Source organism: Manacus candei, unplaced genomic scaffold (assembly GCF_025592945.1).
Source record: "Manacus candei isolate 608988 ecotype Guabito, Panama unplaced genomic scaffold, ASM2559294v1 h1tg000052l, whole genome shotgun sequence".
Classification (NCBI taxonomy): domain Eukaryota; kingdom Metazoa; phylum Chordata; class Aves; order Passeriformes; family Pipridae; genus Manacus; species Manacus candei.
Genome location: NW_026138100.1, coordinates 3,554,520 through 3,566,409, shown reverse-complemented (window position 1 = coordinate 3,566,409; position 11,890 = coordinate 3,554,520).

Genomic DNA, 11,890 nt, shown 5'->3' with positions numbered 1-11,890 from the left:
GAGTAATTTGACATGCTCACATACAACCACCTTACAAAATTTAAAAATATTGAATGACTATTTGAAAAGTCTGATGGATCAAAAACATGTTTGAGTAAACTTAAAATCATAGATTTATGACTAGTCAAAAGTTTATCAGCTTTAACAAAATTTACATAATTAATTGAAATCAGTATTTTTTCTCTACTTAGAATGGAATGAAGTACACAGGCAAAATATTGTGGCTTGCCAACAGACAGTCAAATATTTTTAAAGATTTTCTGATTCTGTTGTCCAACAATTAATTGAGCAAGCTGACTGTAATTATTTCTGGCAGTATTAATGTTTTAGCCTTGATGGTTTAAGGATATGAGGAAACAAATTTTATTAACAGAGTATTAGCAAAAAAATAAGAAAAAGTCGTTGTTTTTTTTTTATTTTTCCCAGAAGGCTTGATTGTTCATTGGTAGTGCTTTACAGTAAGTAGGATATTATTACATAATTTCTGTGTCTGCATTGCAAAGCTTTAATAAAAGTGTGTGTGTGTTTCTTTTATATTTGCAACATACTGTATTGAAGTATATGCTGATTAACATGTTATCCATATATTAGTAGTTTAGCTTAAAAAAATGCCATGTGATCAACCAATATGAACACAACTGCCTTGGAGATTCTCAGGTTAATTACCCACCTGCCTTAAAGAATATGTGGTAGTTTTCATTTAAAAGAGGGGAAATCCCAATAGTTCAGTATTTTAAAAATATTTTTAAAAGATTCCGGGTAGTATTTGGGTTTGTCCCTCCTGTGCTGAGAACTCGCTGTAGATACTCAGCTCCAGGAGAAGGCCAGCACGGGAGCCTATCTCTGTTAAGAGAAAGACAGGGTGAGCAGAGGAAGACTTTTCCTTTTCAGCTTCTGGCAGATGGAGGCTTCCCAGGCTCTTACCTATTAAACAGCATGGGCACATTCCCAGGCACTGAGACAAGCTTGCCTGCACTTCTAATCCCAGCGGCAGGGTACAGCCTGGCATTATTGCCTGGCTCCCTGCTGACCTGTATGCTCCTAGACAATTTTGGAGGCAAAAAGGAATTTACTAGCTTAAAGGCAAGCTGTTTTGTCCCAGTGGGTTTCAGAGTCCTGACAGTGTAACCAGGCACATTTTCTCTATTGTTCCAGAAGTATTCATAATTTTAAAAAGACTTTGTTGAATTTTTCTTTATGGGGTGACTGAAAGAATTCCTGAATCTATAAACTGATGGAAGTTGTTACCTAAAACATGCTCTAGCAAGGAGTCCCATGGTTGTGCTGAAATATTCCTGTTTTGTTTCTTCTAAAAGTTCTGCCAGATATTTTGGTTGGGCATAATCATTTCTTATATTTGGGGGGGGGTAGGGGGATGGTAAAGAGGAGAAGTGAATAATGGTCATTTAGTATGACATTTTAGCAAGATGATATCAATAGGACTATTCAGTAAAGAATAATCCTGACTATTTTTCTGCTCTTCTTCATACTGGCCATGCTTTTACAGATTTTTATTGTATAACTCCTCAGTTTTTTATTTCCTAGCATGCTGATTGGTATTTTGAACATTCTTGAGCTTGCATGTTTTAAAGGGATTACCCACAATGACTCTTAAGATCTTTTACCTGATCAATAACATCTCATTTATTACCCATGTGGTACATATGTGGTTGGGATTTTTTTTCTCCACAGGCACACATTTTTTTGTATATGTATCAACTTGGCATGCCATCTGTCACTTGATTGACCAGTCATTTAGGAGTTCTTTGTGATATATGGCCTAGCTTTTACTATATTAAATAACTATGTGTTTTTATAACCATGTTATTTCACTGCATGCCCCTCTTAACATGGGACAGCGACTTTCTGGAAAATCACTGGAAACTTCCCTTCCACTTACTATTTATTCCTACTGTTCATTTCTGACCTTTCATTCAGTTATTAATTAATGAAGGATTTGTTTTCTTTAATGTCATTATAGATTAGTTTCTTTAAAAGGCTTTGGTGAGGTACAGCGTCCAGCAGATTTTTCACAACTGGTGCACACCGTGTCTCAGCTGGTTCACTTTTTTCCACATTCTCACCTGCTCCTCCAATGACCTCTGAAATTCTTAGTCAGTTCTTCATTCTGTCATACTTGCCACCTGTCTATCCATTCTGCTCTTCCACCTACCTGGCTTACTGCAAAATCAGTCTCTTCATTTTTTTGGAAAGGCTGCCACTAATTTTGATTTGGGGTTGGGTGGCATTCTCAGATTAGGTGACAACTAACATTTGGACTAGAGTTAGGCCATGTGATGACCTTTGCTGCTTAGTCTCTGCCCACCCTAGATATTAGTGCCCTAATAGATACTTTTGTCCGTAATAGCCTTAATTTTGTGTTTCTTTCTAGATCCAGCACTACTGCAGGGTCCTCAGCCCTTAGTTACATGAGTTAGTCCTAAGTAGACAGAGACTGAATGCTTCTTCAAAGACCATAAATATTCCTCTAAGCTTTTATTGCAGTTCCAGTGTTTTACCACCCTCATTGTAAAAAATTACTTCCATATATCCAAACTAAAACCAGTCTACCATCTCTTAGTTTAAAACCATTATCCCTTGTCTTATCACAGCAGGCCCTGCTAAAAAGATTGTCCTGTCTTTCTTTTAGGCCTCCTTCAAGTACTGGATAGCTGCTATAATCCAGGCTAAACAGCTCCAGCTCTCTCAACCTGTCTTCATAGGAGTGGCACTCGAGCCCTCTGATCATTGTCATGGCTTCCTCTGGACTCTCTCCAACAGGTCAATATCTTTTCTATTCTGATGATCCCAGATCTGGATGCAGTGCTCCAGGAGGGGTCTCACAAGAGCAGAGCAGAGGGGCAGAATCATCTCCCTCGACCTCTGGCCACACTGCTTTTGATGCAGCCCAGTTGGCTCATGTCCAGCTTTTCAGCCACCAGCACCTCAAGTCTTTTTCAGCAGGGCTGCTCTCAATCCATTCATCCCCCAGTCTGATGGGTTGCCCCAACACATGTGCAGGATGTTGCACTTGGCCTTGTCGAACTTCATGAAATTCCTAGGGTCCCACGTCCCACTTCAAACTTGTCCAGATCTTTCTGGATGGCATCCCATCCTTCAGGTTGTCAGTGCACCACTCGGCTCTGTGTCCTCCACAAGCTTGCTGCAGGTGCACTCAATCCCACTGTCCATGCAGGTGATGAAAACGTTAAATAGCACAGATTCCAGTACGGACCGCTGAAGGACACCATTTGTCACTGATGTCAGCTGGACATGAAGCCTTAGACCACTAGTCTTTGGATGTGACTGTCCAACCAATTTCTCATCTACTGAGCCATCAAATCTATATCTGCTCAATGTAGAGAGAAAGATATTGTGAGTGACCATGTCGAAGGCCTTACAGAAGTCCAGATAGATGACATTTGAGTCCCTTCTCTGGTCTTGGCAACTACATCAGCCAATTTCCTACTTTCAGGAGGCTATGTGTAAGGGAAGAGGGAAGTTGGAGAGGTTTCCTGCTTAAATGTCCTCTCTGACAAGAGGTGTTTCATCCCAGAGTTGAAAATTTTCCACTGCAGATACAGACCCCATGAACTCAAATCTCAAATGTGATTTTGTCTCTCCTGAAGCGAGAATACGGCTGAGTGCAACTGCAGATGTCTTAGCAGAAGAAATCCACAGCTGAGCTGGCTTTGAGCTGGCTTATGCCGGTTCACTCAGCTAACAAACGGAGGAGTGAGCTCAACAGCTGAACTCTCTGTCTTTTTGGCTTTATTGTTATTCAAGACAAGGCAGCATGAGTAGGCTTACCTGTGCTACAGGCATATGACTCTCCTTTTGAATAATGGAAGGTTACTGTAAAAATCTACATCAGGCCTTTCCACACCTCCAAATTAACAAAAAAGTAGGGCACTAATGGCACTAATTAACACAAAGTTTTCATAAGGATTGAGGTAATCAGGAAAAACTGTGGAGATCAACTATGTGCCATCTGCAGTGGTGAAAAATATTACTTTGGTGGCCTCAGGGGGGGTCCTTGCCCCAGCATGGGTTGCCTGCAGACACAGTCCCTTGGTGTCTCTGTCCTTCTTGCTACTTATTTTTTACTGTTTTTGGTGTATTTTTTTTTTACCAAAAACAGTTTCTATATAGGGTCAGTCTTTTGCCAAATTTACACAAAAAAAATTAGCTGTGATTTTTCCAAAGACCATTCAGTAATTTTCTCCAGTGACTTACTTCTGAGATACTTAATTTTCTCAAAACTATGTTTTTTAAGATCACGTTCTCTTGAAAGCCTTTTCCTACAAACAAACTGAAAGGCCTTCTTTCAGTTTTTGCTTTCTATCAAACATTTTCTTTATCATATAGGATCAAAGTGATAACTTTTGTTGCAGGACTGTTAGCTGATCAGAAAATATATTATCTAGGAGTTGCCAGTACTGAAATCTCCAAACTAAGTGATAAAAGCAACACTTTACCTTCTACTGGTATCCAATTTCTTATTTGACCAGCTGCTGTTTCTCTTGATCTTTTTAAAATTTTCTACTGATTACATGTATTACATTTTAGAAAATAAAGTGGAGGCACAAGGCACAAGTCTTTGTACTTTCAGATATTTTTGGCTGATTTTTTACCAGACAAAGGATCACATCCTTTATTCCTTCCCTCCCCCCCCTCTATTTCTAACAAGTAGTATTTTCTTTTGAGTTTTTCGAAGATGCAATATATTTGTGAATAAGGTGCAATTTAGTTCAGGATAATCTGAATTCTCTCTCACTGCTTAACAAGTCTATGAATGTACATATTCAACCTCTAATATTAAATGTTTGCATGGTTTACTGAATAATGCAGAGATGATACAGGCTGTTCAAATTTAATTACTTTTTTTAATTACTTCATTGGAATATTTTCTTGTATCTGATGTTCCAGAGAACAGAAGACAAAAGAACAGGGAACAGGCAGGCTCAAGGCATACACCATTCATATGTAAATGGTGCATCACTTTGGTGTTTCTGCATATCAGTTTACTGTCAGAGCCTCTTTCTATAAATACCTATTTTATTTTTCTCTTGTAATGCTGTCAGTATGCAGCATCAGAATTCTTTCTTCCCAATGCATTGAGTCAGAGGGATAAATACAGCCTGGTGGATCCAAATGTGATAGTGGGTCTGGTAATGAAGGCAAGAGTCTAATAATTTCTTGCTCTGAAAGATTTACAAATCAAGATTGGTTCCATGTATCATAATGCAATTAGATAAAAAGAGAGAATGGTAGCATCATAACGCTGACTAACACAAAAGTGATCATACAATGTTCATGAGATTTTTTTTTTCAAGAGAAGGTCAGATCATATTGAAGCATCTGCTTATGATGGATCAGAAGTTCATACTTTGACATTAATTCTTGGTAATGGAGAAGATGAGTGTCATCACCAGATGAATTCTGAACAGGAGGCCTCCCATCAGTGTTGCTAATAACTATAACCTCCCTCTGTGCTGATGGTCTCTGGCTTAATGCAGTTCATTACGGAGTAACAGAAAACTTATTTTTTTAAGCATTTGATAGAGCATTTATGTTGCCTTTTATACTACCATCATTATCTCTGTAATTTGGATTTTGAATATGAGATAATTGTAAGAAAGTTTTCTTCACTCCTAAGAAAATCATGGATTAAAGGTGGCAGAGAAACCCCATGTCAATTATATGAAAGCAGGAGAAGTAGCAGCAGAATTACTTGTGGACAGTCATACCACCTGTATTTCTGTCTGTTGGTTGAGCTGAAGTAGAATCACAGAATCCTGGAATCATTTAGGTTGGAAGAGACCATTAAGATCTTGAATCCAACCATTAACCCAGAACTGCCAAGTCCATCACTAAACCATGTCTCTAAGCACCATATCTACATGTCTTTTAAATACCTCCAGGGATTGGGACTCAATCCCTGGGTGGCCTGTTCCAATGCTTGGCAACCTTTTCCATGAAGAAATTTTTCCTAATATCCAATCTAAACCTCTCCAGGTGCAACTTGAGGCCATTTCCTCTCATCCCATCACTTGTTACCTGGGAGAAGAGACCGACTCTCACATGGTTATAGCCTCCTTTCAAGTAGTTGTAGGGAGTGATAAGGTCTTCCCTGAGCCTCCTTTTCTCCAGGCTCCTCAGAAGACCTGTGCTCCAGATCCTTCACCGGCTAAAAGTTTTAGTCCCTCTAATACCAGGTAGTCTTGAAACAGAAAAAGAGTTGCAGTCAGCAGGAAGTGAAGCAATGTCCAATTCAGGTAGCTCCCTTGTGAAAATATATGTAGGAGAGACATGTTTTAGACAGAAGTATAGTGAAGGTATATAATGGGATTTCAAATTATTGAATCAAGAATACCTTCCTCTTTTCTTAAAACAAAGCATCATACATTGGGATCATATAGATTTGTAAAAGACTAGCAGAATGCTTTTGTAGGAAGTCTTAACAGAAAGCTTTATCATTTGGTTTTGGCTTTCAGATCTCTGGATTGGTGAATTTGCCTGTAAGGGACGAGCAAAACACCATCTGAAGAAACCCTTGTGGTGTTTTGGTTTAACAGTAATAATATGGGTCACTAGCAGCAGTAGATTTTAGGTAACCATGGCAAAACTTCAACAAATTTCTTACAGGCCCTAAACAAATATACCTCAATAATAAAATACAGTTTAGAAGTGAGTTAGAAGAAGAAAACAAACAGTATAAGTAAATTTATTGTGCAGGAAAATTCAGTGAGATCAGGATTACCTATACTGGAGTAAAATTTAGAGCAAATTTTGAATACCATGTAGGTGGATATTTCCACAAGCTGTTTTACTAAGGTTTCCCCTTCCCACGCACCCACCCCTTTCCCTTTAACATACTGCCTCTGCCTTGTAGTTGCTGTTTTACCTTCTGTCTGGTGTAAGTTCAGCAGAACTACTGCTGCTTCTTCTCTAACACAGCAGCAATCTTCTTTGCTGTCCTATTCTTTTCTAGAAATGATTGTTCCTTTTAAGTGCATAGTTTCTAATAATGTATTTGATGGCTGCTACTGGGCTTTTCACAGAGATATCAATAAGAGTGTGAAGAGGAGCATCACTTTTTTCGTCTAAGTTTATGATGAAAAGAACAGTGAAATAAAACGTTATATAAAAAGTGTTACAAGGAACAAAATTTTGTGTGTGTTCAATAATTTACAGGCTTTAGCACACCTTTCTTCAAGCTCAAGATGTTTTGTTGCAACCAATATCAGCACCTTAGTCTGTGAATCTGTGGGTATAAGCAAATTTATGTGTACTCCAGAAAAGACTGCTGTATTAGAAGTGATTAATTGGAGCAATACACAATAAATGTCTCTCTTTCATCTTTAGCCATACTACTTTCCTATTCCTCACTAATGTAGCACTTAGGAATTTAGCCTGATATTGCAACTACAAATTACTCCAAAACTTTCACTGAACCAACAGAGAAAAAATATATTCTGTTTCTTCAGCTAATGCAAAAGGTGAATTTGGTGCCGTGGAATTGATATGATGCAACATTAAAAATTGAATATGAGTTTGTGTATAGTTACTGTGCTGATCCTTGCTATAAAATTTGACAGAGAAAGTAGGAGTAAGAAATGGTTGCAAAGATCCTTGATCAAAGAAAGCCCTATGTCCCACCCTTAACCAAATGAATCATTTTACTGTGGGACTTTGGAAGGCTGCAGATGGCATGATGTCTCAGAGATAGCGATGTTTTGCTAGGTGGCTGTGCAGTGTCCCTGCAGCTTCCCTTGAATCATAAACAGAATTTATCACTGTTTCCTATCCAGGAGGTAGGTAGTACATCAGGGAAGGTATTAACCTGTACGGTAGGGTTTCATCTCTTTGAAACCAGCAAAATCATTGGAAGATAGAAGGCAGTAGAAACTGAATTGTGAACATTGCCAAAAGTAGCATCATGGTTCAGGCCACGCTCCAAAGTTCAGACCCAGAGTGCCAACCTGTTGCAGCTGCCTACTATGTACAAACATGTCTTTGGGAACTGAACCTACTGTGGTTTCTCTCATGTTACCTTCCCATCCTTTCTTGACACCAAGACATGTTTTACTATGTCTAGATACTCTGCTTCCCTTGCCAGGTGGTGTCTACGAAACACGTGGAACTTGGGAACTGAGGCAGTTTTGCATCACCTTTTTTCTCTCTGTGGGATCCTCTTGCCTTGTGTCATTAAGCTAGTTCCAGGTGTCAGCTGATGTGCTGCCCAGTCCTACCTGGGCTATGGCCCAACCAGGTTGCCCTGTAATTCTCCAGAGCAGCCGTGCTCCTACACCAGTAAATACCTTACTGCATCTGAACTTTATTTCCAGGGGTTACTTCACATGCCAATTTTTGTATGAGCATTGCTGTCACACAAACTCTGCCTTCATCATTCCTCTGATTCCTCATGGGACAGGCTTCCTTCCTCTCTTTAATGAGTGAAATTCCCACATCCTCTTTTCAAGACATAATTTGTGTCACTGTCTCCAAAGTGCTGAGCTTTGTGTGCTGTCTCAGTCCTAAGACTCTCATCTGCCTCTTCCAAATAATATTAACACCATAAGTCATTATTTTTCTGGTGTTAGAAAATACATTTCAGAAAAACAGTCACCCAAATTGCCTCAACTTGTCATCAGCAAGATGAATACAATAAATTATTTCACAGAAAACAAATTATGCTCATGATGAAATATCACATCTATCTGGAAAGGTAGTGTGTGTGTTCTACAACAGTATGAAATCTTATTTAGGACTCCTCCTGGCATTTGTAGAGCAAAATTTCCAAATTTCACAGGAAAGGACATCGCTGTCAGGATCATCTTCATTGCTACTGTAATTTATGAATTTAAGTGCTAGTCAACATGAACTGAATTTACTGTCTGTAATAAAAATAAGATTTAGTAAAACACACCTTAGAAACATACCTTCTATTTCAATGACAGGAATCCAAGAGCACAGGTAGGCCTGTCAATTACCAAGACATGGCTGCCATTGCAAGGGCTGAGGACATTGGAGATGCCTCTGACTTTTTAGCTCTTTTCCTGCAACACACCATGATGGTGCCTTTGGGGTTTTACCAGACTTGAGCAGAACATTTCACGAGAGACAGAAACACACTATGGTCCTTAAATGCAGCATGGGGGCATTTTCCACAAAACAATCTATGACCTTTCAGCCCTTATCTTTTAGGGTGCTCTGCAAAACAGCTTTCATAAGTTGCTGGATGAGATTTCTGGAAGTTAATTAACCAGCTACTAAAAATCATCCCCTCTGAGACTTCTCTTGTATGGCTGATTGTAGGTTTACACTGATCTCATGCCACTCATTTTTCCCATAGGCAATAATTACCCCTTCCCCACTCCCACCCCCCTCCCAAACCCTCTCTGATTTACCACCTCTCCTCTCTTGTGCCTGCCTTCCCTTGCTCTTCCTCACAGAGCATCTTTATCCCCAGACTGAGCTTGGTTTCATGTTACTGCTTCTGTTTCAGGTGTGGAGCGGTGTTGGTGTGCCAGACAGCATCTCCATTTTTCCACCTGCAGCAAATGCTGTCACCTCACTGCAAAACATGCTCAAATATGGACTGAGACCATCACACCCACAGCAGTAACACTATTACTTCCCCTCTCACATACAAACCTGTGATTTTCACCCTTGCTTGCTGTCTCACCAGCAGCCAGTAGGCTGTGCTGAGGGATCAATTTTCCCCATCAGAAACATACTGAGACATTTGCAGAAGCTGTGTTTTCCCATCGGCAGTACACGAACTTGTTTGTCTGCCCAAGACAGCCACCACTCTGCAAGAAGTGGAAAGAGGAGAGATACGTTTCACCATTAAAAATAACAGAGCAGTTTGTCACCATACACAGTATTCCATGTACTGCCACGGCTTCTGTCAGACAATTTTAAATATCCCCTACTGACAACTAGGATATTTCTTGAACACAGGAAGATAGTACAGGAACTTTCTTACTGAGAGTAGGTACTTTCCTCCAGCAGTAAGAAACAAGACACAGTAATATAAGAAGAATGACGACTGAGCCATTCCAAAATATGCAGTGATGAGATAGGATCACATGCCAGGAATCATGCCTTTGCCCTCTGTGTTGCCAGTGAACATGCTAACCCCAAGCTCATAAGGGAATGTCAGGAAGCCCAGTGAAGCTCAGCAGTGTTTTTAAGCAGACAAAAGTCAAATGTCCAAATCATGATGAGCAACTCATTTCTATTCTTATAAAACTTTGGAACCATTTATGTGTTGTACCACCACAAGAGGGTGTAAAACAAGAGGCAGCCCAACCCAAGGTGCGGTGTGATAAATGGGTGGACGTATGGTGCCCCAGCCCGCACCACTGCCTCTCTCCGGTCAGCATTCCCACAGCAAGTGTGCCAGGAAGGATCCTAAGGAAACATATCATTGGGAAGTTTGTACAGAGTTTGGCTTTCAGCTCCAGAAACAAAGTGTTTGGCCATGCATTAGGCGCAGAAAGCAATAGCACAGGCTGAGATCATATGAAAACTGCTGTCTCAGGTTGTCTTCACAATTCCCTGTGTTGTAGGGGGAAAAAGGGGAAATCTCTGCTTGGTGAAAGCAAAGGTAAAACTTTGTGGGAAATTGAGTCAGGGAAAAAGGAAAAAGTCGCCCTCTTCCCTCCCACTTACTCAGCTCTTCTTCCTTCTGCTTCTGCCTACACAATCCAGCTGCCTCCCTTATGAGGACTCTGTCAGGCATTGAACCTCTCCATAAGGCAATTTTATTCATCATCACCGCAGATGAGTATCCAGCTTGCTGTGCCTGTTCCCTGCTGCGTGACTCAGCTGAGCTGACAGAGGTGCCAAATGACAAGCAGATTAGCCCTAGGCAAGCAGTGGGAGCATGTAAGAGATTCATAGAATCATAGATTGAGGGAACAGAGAGGACAGGGACATTCTTCCTTCAAAGAAGAAAGAGCAGCTGAGCTCTTAGGACAAGCTCATTTCCTGGGAAACACATCTTCACGGTACTGCTACCTGGCTGGCCTATCCAGCTAAACTGAAAACCTTGGGAGGTCCCAAACCTCTTTTAATTGAGCTAAATTCTCTGTGAGCTAAAAATAATTCAGGAACATCCCTTCCTGTCAGAGGAGACCAACTTTTCTAAAGGGTGATTACAATAACCAATTAAAGAGAGTTAACTAATTTAACAGCAGTTTCAAAAATTGCATTGCCAACTAGTGGAAGGCATTCCTCAGTCAAATGATTCACTGACTCTTCCTGGTTCCAGATTATACAATTTAATAGTAATATTGGTTTTTTTAAGAACCAGCAAAACCTTATTTTATTATATAGCAGTAAACTCAAAAATCTGCAGTGAAAAGGAAAAAAAAGGCTGAGGAAAATATTCTCTCATTTCAGTGTTTAATTGACAAGTGCAAACATAAGGCTCTCATTCTGCAAGATGTGTGTGTTATTCCATGAAAATCAATTCGCATGTGTGGGCAACAAGCAGTAAAAAGGCAGCGCTGAGTGCAAACATTGTGCTGTGAGTTTTAAACCAGTGAAGAAAAAAAATAGCAGGTAAACTACCGAATTGGGATTCCATATACCTTCATGGTGCTGCAGGCGCTGCCCCTGCCTAACAGATATCCTTGCAGATATTCCTCTGTGCATGGCTTTTCCTCTCTACATGGAGGGTAATGGAATAGGCACACTCATACTTCCTTTCAGCCAGTTCTCATCACTGAAAGCTTTGCACAAGAGCACTGCTATTAGTATGCACATATGGCATTTCACAAGGTAATTTTGCTAAAAAGTCATAAATAAGGTGACTTACCTGAATCTTTGCTAGAGCAGTGCTAGTTTCTTTTCACATGAGAGCAAGAGATGTGTT